The 16,018-nt window shown below is 40.7% G+C and overlaps 1 long non-coding RNA gene across 1 annotated transcript in view; it reads left to right on the top strand.

The window, feature by feature from the left end:
- Positions 1-10,700: 10,700 nt before the first annotated feature.
- LOC116098889 overlaps positions 10,701-16,018 on the top strand; it is a 43,995-nt gene continuing 38,677 nt past the window's right edge. The window contains exon 1 of the long non-coding RNA XR_004121983.1: positions 10,701-10,805. This is a non-coding gene — a long non-coding RNA (uncharacterized LOC116098889). The remainder of the gene's footprint in view (positions 10,806-16,018) is intronic.

Here is a 16,018-nt window from a genome sequence, read left to right as displayed (position 1 = left end):
TTGGATTACAGTGATATGCCATGTTTGACTTTGAATGCTATGTTTTCTTGTTAGGTAGGCCAGGCTGATTCATGACCCTCCTGCCTCTGCTTTCCAAGGGCTGGGATTACAGGCATATATCACTCCTCCTGGCTGCCTTCCACTTTCTAAAAGACGACACATACTTGGTAAGAGGGGTATGTTAGTTTCTTTTCTCTTTACTGTGACAGAAAAGCAGCTTGAGGGAGCAACGGTTTATTTTGGTTGGAAAACCATGGTGGTGGCAGCGATAAGTTTGGGGTGGGTGTGGGCTAAGCTGGGCTTGCAAGGTGGGTGGTGGCTTGCATTTTCCCTCCTCTGCTTAGCTTGTATTGACAACAGATAGGACATTACAATACATCTAGTTTAGAAGAAGAAAAGTCCCAGAGTGAGGGTGACTTCAAACACGGAGCTTAATCATTGTCTGCATCCCCTTTCCTATCTCCTTTTTAATTTAAGAAGTAATATGGAAAGTGCCTAGTACAGAGCACGAGATGAAGCAGTTAACATTAATTATTTCCCTCTAATATACTTTTTTCCTTACTTTCTACCAATAACTACAAATATTGGCAGGCTTCAGAAGTCTCACCCTGACCCTGATCTAAGCTTTGAAATCCTATTCAAAAAACTCACCCTGACCCTGATCTAAGCTTTGAAATCCTATTCAAACAAGAGCTCCTGGGTTTGGCCTTGATTCTAAGCCCCTTGTTCCATTTTTTTCTCCCACATCTTTTAAAAATAAGGACTTCCTTGCTATGGATATCCACCATGGTTTCTACAGAGGGTTCCTTATCCTTCTTATTTAAGTTTGAGCATGGGTGGGTGTATACGTTTATCTCCTTAAAACTTTCACCCTTTTGGAGACTTTTTATTTATTTTATTTCCGTAGAGTCTCAAGCCCTAGATTTCATTATAAAACACACTACTAACCTTTCACATCTGTCTTATCTTCAGTCATTTTGAAAACAACCAAACACTCAGGATGATATCCTCCAGATCCATCCATTTGCCTAAGAATTTCATAAATTCATTGTTTTTAATAGCTGAGTAGTACTCCATTGTGTAAATGTACTACATTTTCTGTATCCATTCCTCTGTTGAGGGATATATGGGTTGTTTCCAGTTTCTGGCTATTATAAATAAGGCTGCTATGAACATGGTGGAGCATGTGTCCTTATTACATGTTGGAGCATCTTCTGGGTGTATGCCCAGGAGTGGCATAGCTGGGTCCTCTGGTAGTACTATGTCCAATTTCCGGAGGAACCACCAAACTGATTTCTAGAGTGGTTGTACCAGCTTGCAATCCCACCAGTAATGAAGGAATGTTCCTCTTTCTCCACAACCTCTCCAGCATCTGCTGTCACCTGAGTTTTTGATCTTAGCCATTCTGACTGGTGTGAGGGGGAATTTCAGGGTTGTTTTGATTTGCATTTAAACAATGAAGTTCTTAGGCAAATGGATGGATCTAGAGGATATCATCCTGAGTGAAGTAACCCAATCACAAAAGAACACACATGCTATATACTCCCTGATAAGTGGATATTAGTCCAGAAGCTCAGAATACCCAAGATTCAATCCACAAACCACAAGAAACTCAAGAAGAAGGAAGACCAAAGTGTGGAAACTTTGATCCTTCTTAGAAAGGGGAACAAAATATCCATAGAAGGAATTGTAGAGACAAACTATGGAGCAGAGACTGAAGGAAGGACAATCCAGAGACTGCTCCACCTGGGAGTTCTTCCCATATTCAATCACCAAACCCAGACACTATTGTGGATGCCAGCAAGTGCTGGCTGATGGAACCTGATATAGCTGTCTCCTGAGAGGCTCTGCCAGTGCCTGACTAATACAGAAGTAGAGGCTCACACCCATCCATTGGACTGAGCACAGGGTCCCCATTGATGGAGCTAGAGAAAGGACCCAAGGAGCTGAAGGGTTTGCAGCCCCTTAGGACTAACAACAATATGAACTAACTAGTACCCTCAGAGCTCCCAGGGACTAAACCGCCAACCAAAGAGTACACATGGTCGGACTCATGGTTCCAGCTGCATATGTAGCAGAGGATGCCCTAGTTGGTCATCAATGGGAGGAGAGACCCTTGTTTCTGTGGAGGTTCTATGCCTCAGTGTAGGGGAATGCCAGGGCCAGGAAGCAGGAGAGGGTGGGTTGGTGAACAGGAGGAATGGGGAGGGAACAGGGGTTTTATGTTTTTGTTTTTGTTTTTCTCCTGGAGGGGAAACTGGGAAAGGAGATATCATTTGAAATGTAAATAAAGAAAATATCTAATAAAAAATAAAAAAAAGAAAGAAAGAAAACAACCAAACAATCCATGCCCATCTCTGAGGAGTTGTTAATTTTTATTTATATTTACTTTCATTATTTGAAACAGACTCTGAAATAAGCAAAAATAGTTTAGTGAAAGGATGCTTACATGGGTGTGTGGAGCGCTGCTTATAGACTTAAGCGCAGATATGCAGGCCTTAAGAAAAGCAGGCCTCAGGCTGGCTCTGGGAATTCTGTGTAAGGCTTGGACTGGTGAAGTGGCTCAGTCCCCACTGTCTCCCTGTGAGAGAGCCTTTGTTCTGTGTGCTGCCTATAGGAAGTGAGACTCTTCATTGGCCATGTGATCAAGAGGAGTGATGACCTGTGATTGGCAGCCCCGGGACAACTAATTGGGTATGGTCAGGACAGGTCTCTATGGAAGGAAGTGCTAAGAAGAAAAACCCACACACATCCATCACATTTTCTCTGCAACCTCTGAGGTTACTGCTGAGGTCTCCCTCATTTCCATATTGTCAATCTGTTCAGACTGAAGCCTAGGAAAATGCGTGTCTTTCAAGACAGCCTGCTATCTTTTTAAAAACATCTCTGCCTGCCTGAATATTTCTTGAGGAAAGGAATAGGAAAAAAAAAAAGATAGAAAAACAGCTTTGCCACAGGGTGGGGCTGAGAAAACTTGTGGGTTCAGTTCCGGGTCTGTTATTTGACGTCTCTTTACGCAGACAGGAAGGGCTGTCCAACACTCAACTGGAAAGATGGATCTCTAACCCTCAAGAAGAAACAAAGGTTCAGAGCACACACCTGGAAAGCTGCTAAGACTAGTCAGTCACTTAAGTGGACTGCCAAGAGCAAATATTACATATCTTCTCTATGACAGACACCGTATCAAGGCTAAGACCAGCATCACCAAGTTAGGTAAGTCCAGGGGGCAGCTTTGAGGAAGCAGTATGTCTATCGTGTATAATGAACAAATACATACATGATTGCAACAGGGATCTCAAGATAAGGTAGCCTGAGGCCACTCCCATTTCAGAGGTCACAGGCATTAACAGACTGTCTCCATAGTCCTGGCTCTGCTTTGCTCTCATTGTCGGAATTTGTCCCTGTCTTATACACCCCCTCCCCCACCCACAGTCCCTGCTCAGCACTGCAATCCAGCGCTTTGACTGGTCTGCACTAGTATTTTCTTTTGTTTTTAGACAGATTCTCACTATGTAGTCCAGGCTGACCTCAAACTCATGATCCACCTGCCTCAGCTTTGGAGTGTTGAGATTATGAGTGTGTGAACCCCGTGCTCCACTGGGCCTTTGTGGTTCTGTAGTCTCTGATACTGGCAACAGAGTATCTTGGAGATATTTTGGTTACTGATGAACAATTGGTGGTAATAAAGATATTCCATTAAAATGTGTTAGGACTCTGCAGACAATCCTGTAAATCTCTTTTAGAAAGGCCCTACTAGTTTTGATACTTCTCAGTATTCCTTAGTCAACATCTTCCTTTTCACTCAATTAACTACTGTGGTACAAAGATAAGTACATTTTAAAAGAACTCCCTCTAGTCAAAGAACTAAAAATTACAATTTCAGTGGCACTGTTTAACTTCATTAGGGTCCTGGAACAGATGACCTGAAATAGAAGTAATTCCAAGTCCATTTTCCCTTTGCTCTGCTACCAAATCTCTTTGAATGCATAGCTGTTCATCAGTTTTAAGCACTTGTTCTGAACATCAAGCACTCCACATTTTTGCGGCGAGCACTGACACCCTTTTTAGCTCTAATGCTTAATCTGCATTATTTTTCCTTTTAATTACATTGAATAAAATTTCCTCTTCATGAGTCTTAAAAGTTGTTGATGGGTATTTTATAATACTTTGCTGTTTCCAATTACATAAAGTACCCCTTTCTTGGCCATAATATGTTATTATCTTTTAGCAGAATACTGGATGTTTTGAAAAGGTATTCAAGTATTTGTGTATAAAAGCTTATTTATCAGCCTTGCAGAAAAATTTTCCATCTTAAAGCTCAAGTACCGTCTCCAAATTAAGATGTTAGGGTTAAGTCAGCAACCTTAAATGCAATTTTTAACTTCCTGTTTCTTTAAGCCTACTATTTCCAAAGGAGTCTTGACAAGGATTCTTGGCAATGAGTCACTGGGAGTCCCCCTCAACCTCTGCGAATTTCTGGGAGAATGAGCTAGGCTGGGCCTCTGTGAAGGCATCACCACAACAATACAGCTGAGGCAGTACAGACCCTGCAGCCTGGAGCCCGGGTACTCAGCAAAGCACCAGAATACACAGCCAGCCCACTCTGGAGGTCACTGGCCCCTCCTGACTCAGATACTCTTCTAAGGACTTTCAGTGTCTGTGCACTCCCAGGTACCAACTCTATCTCGGTTTACTGCTCTGTTTCATGATCCCAAGACTCTTCACTTACATAACACCTCCCCCCAACTTCTATCATGCCCGTTCTTCCAAACTCTTTGCTGAGCTGGACTTATTCTTTTAAGAGTTTTAATTTTTAATTAGGAAAATAAACACCATGTAAATTCACCATCCCATTTTAAAATACATAGCTTAGGAAGGTTAAGTGCATCTACAGTGTTATATAAGCAATCCTGAAGAGCTTTTTTTTTTCCTTTCATTTTTTTTAATCTTGCAAAACTGAAACCAGTACCCATGAGAAGCCCCTGACCCAAACATACACACACACACACACACACACACACACACACACACACATACACACACACACAAACACACTTTCCTTCTGCTCCTGGCAGCCACCATTCTGTCTTCTGTTTGTTAGTTTTAGTTTCTAAGTAGCCACATAAACGGAGTTTGTGCTTGGCGCCTGCTGTTTGAGTAATTTCACTTAGCCTAGCATCCTCAGGGGTCACGGCATATCTCATGGTAGCATGTGTCAGAGTTTGTTGTGAGGGCCGGATGAAGCTACCCCACACACATTCAGTTTTGTCTATCCATTCATTAGCTTTAGCTTTCTTTATTCATTATTCATCTTTAGCTTTCTGTGGAAGACATTGCCACGAACATGGGTGTAACCAGATTCATTCTTCCTGGTGACACATACTTACCTATTTTTAAAACAGCTTTTGTCATGGAAAAATTTTCCAACATGAAAAAGAAGAAAGAACATCTTATGAACTCCAGAACACCCGTCAGTCAGCTTCACTGGCTTTCATTGTGTAGCCTGTAGTCAGGCCTCACCTCTGTCTCTATTGATAATTCTGATCTGGATTATTCTGAAGCAAATCCCTAACATCACACAGTTTTACCTATGGATGTCTTACAACGAATCTTTTAAAAAATAAGATTTTTTTTGAAAGGTAAAGTATAAAAGTACTTTCACATTAAAAAAAAAAAAACTACCCATTGTCATCAGTATCCACTTGGTAGTCACAGTATCCCAATCATCTTAAATTTTAATTTAAATTTATCTTAATAGATACCTTAAGCCAGTACATATATATATGTATATATATATATTCACAGAATATATATATTCACATGTGATGTTTTGTTATCTATATATCATGACATGCTTAAATCAAGTTGACTTTATATATCTCATATATATATCTTTATATGTCCCATATATATCTTTATATATATTTAGTATGTAAGTATCTTAAAACACTTATCATTTCTTAATATTGAAACTATTCAAACTCCTTGTAGCTCTGTGAAGTATATTTTATGGTGCATACTATTATCTACAGCCACATCACCAAGATGAGGACCTAGCACCAACATCTAGAACCCCTCCTTCGCCTGTGTGAGGTCCTGAGTTCCATCTCCAGAACCAGAAAAACAAAGCCCAAATTAACCCATGCATTCTTGGAGTTGCCCTACTGTGCAACAGTCTTTGATGGCTTCTTCCTCCTTTCCAACAGTAAAACTACCTACGAGACCTTTCTAATCAGGATTATTCTGAAGCAAATCCCACAAGAGCACACAATTTTATGTGCTAATATCTCACAATGTATCTTTTAAAACACAAGGATTTTTTTAAAGGTAAAGTATAAAAGCACTTTCACATTTAAATAACAAAACAACAAAACAAAACAAAAAAACAAAAACAAAGACAAAAAACCTACTCGTTGTCATCAATGCCTGTTTCATGGTGCTAACGTTCTGTGTGACTAGTGTCCCTTTGTTTGGTAAGTTTCTTATCTAACTTCCTTCTCTTTTCCTTAAGGTTTCCTTCAAGAATTTTTTTCTGATTCTGTGGAATTTCTGCAGCGTTGGGCTTTGCTTCTGCTTCCCTGTAGTCCATTTAATGTTGGCCTCTTCCTGAATTTTTTATAAACTGTTAATTGGGCTTAGGTGCTTGGTCAGATTTAGATTCTTTCTCTTTACAAGACGAACATATAAAAACAGAACTGTGTTTTTATACTAAGGGGCACAGAATAGCACGCCCTTCCCCTCCCCTCCTCTCTCCCTTTCTCTCTCTCTCTCTTCTTCACTCCTCCTGTACCCCCTCCCCTCATCCTTACTACAGACTAGGCCATGTGACATTGCAAAGCACAGCTAATGAATTCTGTTGTTTCTTCTCTGTTTATTAGCTAAAGTCCTCCTCTTTGCTCCAGGCTCCTCTCTACAGCAGACTCCAGGCTCATCTCTCGCCTTCCCATTTCAGGCTTTTCCTGAGTGGTGGCTGTGTGAAACAACCAGGATGAGTGTATGATTAGTGGGTACTCCTTCTCCTCCGTCCTCAGTCCTCAAGGCAGTGCGTCGGCTTTCTGACGTCTTCTAAGGTAGCCAATTAGATGTTTCTCATGGTCAAATTTGAAATCGGTGATTTTGGTCCTTTAGAGTTTACTTTTTACATTTATGGGACTGGGAGTGTATGCCAGGTATGTACAGGTATTGGATCTTCTGGAAGAGGACATGCAGGTGGCTGTGAGCTGCCCAGTGTGAGTGCCGGGAACCAAACTTGGGTCCTCTGGAAGAGAACAGTGCTTGTATCCACGAAGTTGTCTCTCCCCAGTTCTGTTTTATTTTATTTTTTTAAACAAACAACTACATTTGGCACTGATTTTCCTTATTAAAGTCGGCTCCTTATGAGATGACATTGAGTGTCATTGAAAGACACCTGGCTCTCTGCTCTGACAGAGTACTCCAGACTCGTCTCTTGCTTTTCCATTTCAGGCTTACAACCAGCCGTTTCTTAGAGCTCTTTGGCGCCTGTATCAGAAGGCTGTCTTTAGCAGCCACTCACAGATTCCTTGAGGACTCAATGCCATGGGATTTGTAGTTGCATCCAAGCCTTTTTGGTGGACAAACACAGGTGAGACATTTCTCATTTTAAAGATTAAATGCATCAGGACTGTCTACTCGTGCTTACAGTTTGGTTTCAGAATGATAAATCTTATATCTGTGTCTGTCCTCGTTTAATGACAACAATGGTTGTTTTCCAATATCCAGGAGGTTTTGAACACACTCCCTCTCCTTGCCTTTCTTTCTTTTTGCAGTACTGAGGTTTCAACTTAGGGTTTTGTGCATGACAGCCAAGTACCTTCCCATTGAATTATATCTCTAGGCCTTTGAGTTTTCATACTGGGACGTTGCTGGCTTGGAATTCCTTCCATAGGACCTGGAATCTGTGATCCTCCTGTCTCAGCTTCCTCAGTAGCTGGGGTTACAGACTTGAGCCACCAGCAGGTCGACCTTCCCCGTTTTAATGTGTGTGTAATACACTATCTATACAACCACCTCAGAATGCACCCACCACAACTGATCACAAAGCTGGAAGCAGCCTCTAGGATTTCCTTCCTGTGATAGTTTTCGACTGCATACGTTCTCCTAAGGACACACACCATGAAACTACTGTGCTTAATACTATTTAGAAATTTTCATCTATATGTTGTTATTTTATTTTTATGCACAGAGATTATTTTCAAAATTGTTTTGGAATTACATAAGATATTTTTTCTGGTCTAAAGAACCAAACCAATAAGACTAATATTGTTAAAAGTCCACCTTTCTCCTTGAGTTTCCTATAGATGTTCATTTTCCAATAACTTAGTTAAATCTAATCTGTATTAGTTTATTGATTGAACACATTATATTTCCACCAAGAAAACATACAACAAAACTGTTCCCAAATGTTGAATATTTGGTATTTGAGCCTTTGGTCCTAGGAAGTCCTAGGATACAATTCTAACAGTGTCTGTGGAAGAGAGAGAAAAGCGCCTGTGGATTCCAGGAGTGAGGGAGTAGGAGGGTGGTTTGAGCTGAGTTTAATGGGGCGAGATTTTATGAGAGATCTCAGCTGTCACCCATTAAACTTAGATTATTATATTACTGGGAGCCCATTTGAGCCCAGACTTGTGAGGGTGGGAAACTCTGGCTACAGATTGAAGCTGCTTAGATTCAAGCCAAGATGAAATTGACTTTATTCCACACACATCATCAGCAAGCCAGGCCTATAAGTTTATCTCTGGGTAACTGAGAGCTGGTGAGAAGATGGACTCATGGGACAAACAAGGCCAACTGTCACAATCACACCACGCCTATGGGCAAAGATGCTATGAGGACCGAATCTCACTCCTGGAACCCCGGCAGCCCTGCTGAGCAATGAGAGCTGTCATTCATCATCAGAGGTGCCTGCTTTCGCTGTATCCACCAATTGATGGATTCTCGCTACTACACAGAGGGAGGTGGGTGTGGAGGCCATGGTACCTGCCATCTTTGAGGATGTTAGAGATTAGAGATCATCAATGCACAGAACTTTTTTCCGTTTAATCACTTAGAGATTAGTAACAATGTTTAATTCCAGCCTGCAAACAACAGATTCTCATTAACTTATGCTGGAATTGCTCAGTTCACTCCAACATGGACCAAACATTTGCCAGAAGCCAGAAACTATTCTGGACTCAGGATGCAAAGATGCACAGATCATAGGCTCTGTTCTTAAGGAGTGACTGGTGAGTGGAGGCTGGCACAAAGAATCCTCTCTGAGCGATGTGGCGAGTTCTAGAGTGGGAAGGTCATTTTTTTTTGGGAGGTGTTGAGTGCTCGATTCCAGCATGACATCTGGAGGTAGGTGACATCCAAACTGCTGGCACTGGGGGAGCAAGAAGTAGCCTGGATGGGGACAGTGCCTCAGGAGTGGGCAGCCCTTACACACAAACCTGTGCACAAAACTAGGAGTGGCTGAAGGCTAGACCAGCCTGTAAGTCAGTGGTTCTCAACATGTGGGTCACGACCCCCCTGAGGTTGAATGATCCTTTCAAAGGGGCTGCTTAAGACCATTGGAAAACACAAATGTTTACACTATGATTCATAATAATAGCAAAATTACAGTTATGAAATAGCAGCAAAAATAATTTTATGGCTGGGGGTTCACCACAACATGAGGAACTGTATTAAAGGGTTTCAGCATTAGAAAGGTTGAGAGCCACTCTGTAAGTCAAGAGAAGCCCTCCACAGAGAGGCTTTTTACCCCTTTATTAAAAATAGATTTTTTTTCATATTATATATCTGGATTATGGTTTTCCTTCCCCCATTCCTCCTAGTTCCCCTTATCTCCCCTCCAATTCCCTTTCATGTCTCATTAGAATAAAATGTCTTTCTAAGGGATAATAATACAATTAAATACAATAAGATAAAACACAAAACAACACACTTGAATAGGAAAAGACAAACAGAAGGAAAAGAGTTCAAGAAAAAGGCACAAGAAACAGACTCAGAGATCCATTCATTTACACACTCAGGAATCCCCTAAGCACACAAAACTTATGCAAAGAAATTATAGGATTAAAAGGGAAAGGAGTATATTTGTTGAAGATGTTTTTATTTTTCAATATGTTATTTCTGGCTTCTTTATTAAAAACTCAGGTGCCTATAGGTGTGTGGATTTATGTCTGGGTCTTTAAGTTAATTTCATTTAATTGATCAATGTGTCTGTTTTGTACCAATGCCATGATGTTTTTGTTGCTATAACTCTATAGTACAAAATTTGAGGTTGGGGATGGTGAGACCTTCCACAATTATTTTATTGTTCAGATTGTTTTAGATTTCCTGGGTGTTTCCTACTTCCATATGAAGCTGAAAGTAATTGTTCTTTCAAGATCTGTGAAGAATTGTGTTGTAATTTTTATGGGTATTGCACTAAATTTGTAGATTGCTTTTGGCAGTGTCCTAATTAAGGTTTCCATTGCTGTGAAGAGACACTATGACCAAGGCAACTCTTATAAGGGACAACATTCAGTTGGTGCTGGCTTACAGTTTTCAGAGGTTCAGTTCATTATCATCATGACAAGAAGCATGGCAGCATCCAAGCATATGTGAGGCTGGAGGAGCCAAAAGTTCTACATCTTGATCCAAAGGCAACCAGGAGAAGACTGTCTTCCAGGTAACTAGGAAGAGGGTCTTAAAGCCCACCCCTACAGTGACACACTTCCTTCAAGAAGTCCACAAGAAGTCCAACAAGGCCACACCTCTGAATATTGCCACTCCTGAGGCCAAACATATTCAAGTCACCACAGGTAGGATAGTCATTTTTACTATATTAATACTAATGATCCATGACCATGTGAGATCTTTCTATTTTCTGATGTGTTCAATTTCTTTTCTCAATGTCTTAAAGAATTTTTTTTTGATCATACAACATTTTCACTTGTTTGGTTAGAGTTATCCCAAGATATTTTATATTACTGAGGCTATTGTGAAAGGAGTTCTTTCCTTGTTTTCTTTCTCAGACCTTGTCATTTGTATATAGGAGGGCTACTATTTTTGAGTTAATTTTGTATAGAACTACTTTGCTGAAAGTGTTTATCAGCTATAGGAGTTTTCCAGTGAAATTTTAAGGATCAATTATGTATACTATCATCTCATCTACAAATTAAGATATTTTGACTTCTTCCTTTCCAATTCGTATCCCCTTGACCTCCTTCACTTGTCTTATTGCTCTAGCTAAGACTTCAAGTACTATATTGAATAGGTATGGAGAGAGTGGACAGCATTATCTTGTCCCTAACTTCAGTGAAATGAGTTTCCACTTAAGTTGATGTTTGCTGTGGACTTCCTGTAAACTGACTTTATTATGTTGAGGTGTGTATCCTTATCTCTGCAAGCCTGTTTTCATGAAGAGAGTATTGGATTTTGACAAAGGCCTTTTCACCATCTAATGAGATGAGGATGAGATGATCGCGTGGTTTTGACTTTCCATTTCAGTTTAAGTGAACTTTGACTTTGTGTGAGGGTAGTCACACTGTGTTAAGGGTTGATGGGACAGGCATATTAGGGCTATAAAGTGCTCAGAAGATATGAGAAATCCTTGTTATAACTTTGTAACAAGAAACCGACAGGGCAAAGTATTTTTCTTATTCACAGTGAAACAATTACCGAGATCCATGATATAGAAAGTGAAGTTTCATCTCCTAAGTCATTATTGGTTACTCTTCCTTTAATTTGCTTCATTCTAAAAAATGGCTTATTAATGTGATGGGGGAAGTAAACCAGATAATACCTAATTACAACATGTTTTTCATTTTTCAATGTATTTTGAACACCTATTCATTTATCTATGTAAATTCCTTATTTTTTAAAACAGTATCCCATGCTCTACTGTACAAAAGAAATGTTTTCATTTAATCGTTTACCTATTAGTAAGTACATTTTACAAGGTTTATTATTGATGTGAAGGTGTACATGCCCGCATGAGTTTATGGATATGATGCGTGAGTTGGTGGCTTCAGAGACGAAAGGGAGTTCTGTATTCCCTGAACCTGGAGTTACAAGGGTTGTGAGCAGCCTAATATGGGTGCTGGGAACTGAACTTGTGTCCTCTGGAAGAGCAACAAGTTCTCTTAACCCATAAGCCTTTTCTCCAGCACTCCTCTTAGTAGATAATTTGAACTTTCTAAATTTTCTTTCTTTTTAATGTTTAAAAAAAAAAGTAGTACATAACACATACTTAAAGTCCAAAAGAATTTATGGACATACACGGAGCACAAGATCTGGTCCTGCTCTTCTACTCCTCATTCCTCTCTCTTAGCTTAGTCCTTTAATTCTCTCTCTCTCCCTCACTTTCTCCCTCCCTACCTTCTTCCCTCCCTCTCTCTCCTTCTCTTTCTCTCTCCCTTTTCCTCTCTATCTCTCCTTGTATTTTCTTTTGTGTGTGAATATTTATATGTGTGTGCAGGTAAGTGTGCATGTGTGAGGGCCAGGTGACATTCTTCAGACAGTGTTAACCTCTGTTTTTTTGAAACATGGTTTTTCATTGGTTTAGAACTTGCCAAGTAAGCTAGGTCGATTGGACAGTGAACCCCAGAGTTCATCTATCTTTCTCCCCAGCACTGGGATTACAGGCATGTGCCACCATGCCTGGCTTTTTTTTACGTGGTTTCTAGAAATGAAACTCAACTCCTTATGCTTGTGTGGAAAACTATCCTCACTAATTATCTCTCAAGCCTTTTCTTTAAGTGCTTTCTTCTTTAGATGCTATTTATTCATAATCTTAATATCAGAAATGGGGATTCCTTTCTCACAGATATCCCATTTTCTTATGGGTACACACACACACACACACATACACACACACACACAACACAACACACACACACACACATATATATATAATTTCTTTAATCCAGTTTTCCAGTATGGTCATATCTATATTTTCAATTAATCCATGAACAATTCAATACTGATGACATTAAAATTAAGGAAATATTAGGCTGAGCCATGTAGGTGTGACTATATATCCATATATGTATCTCTCTCTCTCTTTCTCTCTCTCTCTCTCTCTATATATATATATATATATATATATATATATGTATAGTATGTGTGTGTATATGTATGTGTATATATATACTTTTTATGCCTATGCAGCAGCCACTAATCCATCCCAACTCCTTTGCAAACTGTGTTAACATCCCTCCCATCACTATGCTCAAACACACTATCTGTTCTAGAAGTTTCTCTTTCCTTTTGACAACATTTCCCAAGAGCCTTGCATTATCTTGCATGCCTTGGATGGGTTCCAACCTAGGCTGGTTGAGCAGCTGTTCTGTTATCTTCGACTTCTTTCCTGTCATCCTGGGGATCCCCTTTGCCTCCCTCCTATTCTGGGGCTCCTGTAACCCAATTATTTCGTCTTCCTTTCTTTGGTTTACACCCTTGCTTTGGTGTAGTGCATGACATATCCTCTCATAGCACAGGGGCTGGACCCCTGACTAGTGGTGGTGAGGAAATGAAGAAATGATAGGCAGTGAAGAATCATTGGACATAGGAACACACAATCTGAGAATGGGGAGTCAGTCTGGCTTCTTCTGAACAGAGAAGGGTAACCCCTCCCACCCACATCCCCAGAAGTTCAGAATGTTTATTATATACAGTTGAACAGAGAGATGGGGTTGTTGCATACTGCTGAACAAGTACGTGGGTTTATAGTATACAGTCAAACAAGGAGGCAGGTTTAGCTGATCTGAGTAGGAGCCATCTCTGTAGAGGAGCAAGCTTTAGGATATAAACATCCTGGGGAGAAAGCTGTGGTGGATAAATTCTTGGGAGATTGTCAACATTTGCACTTGGACCTAAGGAAGGTTTTTTTCCCCCCATTCCTGAGTCTGCCTAGGGAAGGTTTTGGCACTCCCATGGGGATGAGATATTGGTCCTTAACATAGGTGTGTCCATGTCAATAATACACATCCACTCAGGACTTTCCTGGCTCCCTACCAGCCCAGCCATCAATAGTTTCTGATCTTTAGGTCATACATTTCACAGATTCAGAGAGTTATTGGCTATAGTGATTACTTTCCTGTTGTTGTGGTAAGAGTAGTGAGACCAAAAGTAACTTAGGACAGAGAGGGTTTATTTTGGCTCCAGAAGGATACAGTTCTATATGGCAGAGAAGACATGGAAACTAGGGGAGAAGGGATGGCTGCAGCAGGAACAGGAAGCCAGCTGTTAACTTGCTCCTCCATGCACTTGAAGCAGAGAGGGAACAGTAGATGAGGAAGGCTATAAACCCTCAAAGCCCAGTCCAGCAAGGCTCTACCTCCTAAAGGTCCCATAACCTGCCCAGTCAGCACTACTAACCAGGGGTCAAGTGTTCAAACACATGAGCCCACGAAAAATACTTCTCACTCAAACCGCCACATTGGACATAGAGAGTAACATGAGAGACTGTAATAACAATGAAGCATGAAGCATCTAAATGGGCAAGCTTGCAAGGACTTGAGTAGGGCTAAGGATAGAGCTGGGGTAACAAGATGCGTTGGGGCAGTAGCTAGCAGATAATCTATCTGAATTCCAGGAGAGCTGTCACAACAGGAAACCCAAATGCATAGTTTTCCTCGATGAGTGCAAAGGAGACTAGTTGAGTGAAAACTGTGGAAAGTAGAGAATAATAAGCAAACCACAAAGTGTTTTCAAGGAAAGCCAGGAAAATGGTATCATAATGAAGGCTGGGAAGAAGCCACCAGAGAGGTGGAATAACCAGGAGGAATTAGAATCAGTGGGCAAGAGACAGATACTATTCAAATGTATAATTTGTAAGTTTAAGGAATGGGTGTATTAAAATCATGGCAATATGGAAAGAAGGTTAAGTACATAAACATGTTTAGTGTGACCTCCAAGACAGCAAAAGTAGAAACAAAGTCTTCCCCCTCCTCCAGGGACCTTGTTACGTAAGCAGTGACATACAGAGTGGTCAGGATGCACCCCAGTCAGTTACCCAGGCTCATGCTTGCTGACATTTATGAGTATTGCTCAGGAAAAGCAATACAAGTTACTTTAAAAAATGAGTATTACGCGATCTAATTTATGTAAATCTCTATGCACACAGCCAGCCATCTGCTTGAGTATGTATGCAGAGATGCTCGGGAGAACGCTCACCAGTGTGGATGGCGATTTTTGGAGGAGGAGTTGAGGCTCTATTTGCTTCTTTGCATTTTAAGTATTGTTTGCAAGGATTTTTTTAAATAATAATAACCACATAATCAAAGATCTATATTTTACAGGCTACAGTGTTGATATTAAATATTACAGAGTCTGGGTTGGTAACTACTGAGCCGTGAGAGGAGACAGGAGCACAGGCTGAGGAGCACAGAGGGTATGAAGATTATAAAATGTTAAGTTGGAGGGCAGAGATAAAGTGCCAGGTAGGTGATTAGAGAGGTAACTCTTCTTTATCCACCTCTAACACGCCCTTCCCTTTCCCAGTTCATTTCAGACACTGTTTCCAGGTAAAAATCCCCAAGTGTTACTTTGTATATCACCACTCTCAAGCTAGACATCAGCGGCTGTCATCCAAGGAAGCTGAAATCCTCGTCCATTTGCCTGTCTGAAGCTTCTACAACTGACCACTTTTAAAGGACATTTCAGTGTGTACTTACTGAGCATGTGCCTAGGCAGGGACTCAAAATCAGTGTGCTCATGAGGGAGCTAGTCTCTTCTGTCATCATGATTGCAAAATAATGAAGGTGCAGACACAAATAGTAAATAGCGACTTGAGAAAGGGGCTGCTGAGCAACATTTGTTTAGGCACCTATACAGGTCTGGGGGTGGGCTGCACTGGGATCTGTGGTTGTCTCTATACTACATCTCCTCTCTTCTCATTCTTTCTAAACCCTTCAGCCCTCCTAATCTCTCGGACCATAGGCCAGGTCCAGCTGTGGCATCTTTCTTTGTACAACTTGCATGGCATGCTGACTTTCCAATGATTCTTTTATGTTTTTAATGGCATGGTACC

This window comes from Mastomys coucha, unplaced genomic scaffold, assembly GCF_008632895.1.
Source record: "Mastomys coucha isolate ucsf_1 unplaced genomic scaffold, UCSF_Mcou_1 pScaffold20, whole genome shotgun sequence".
Lineage (NCBI taxonomy): Eukaryota > Metazoa > Chordata > Mammalia > Rodentia > Muridae > Mastomys > Mastomys coucha.
This window is presented reverse-complemented; position numbering and strand designations above follow the sequence as displayed.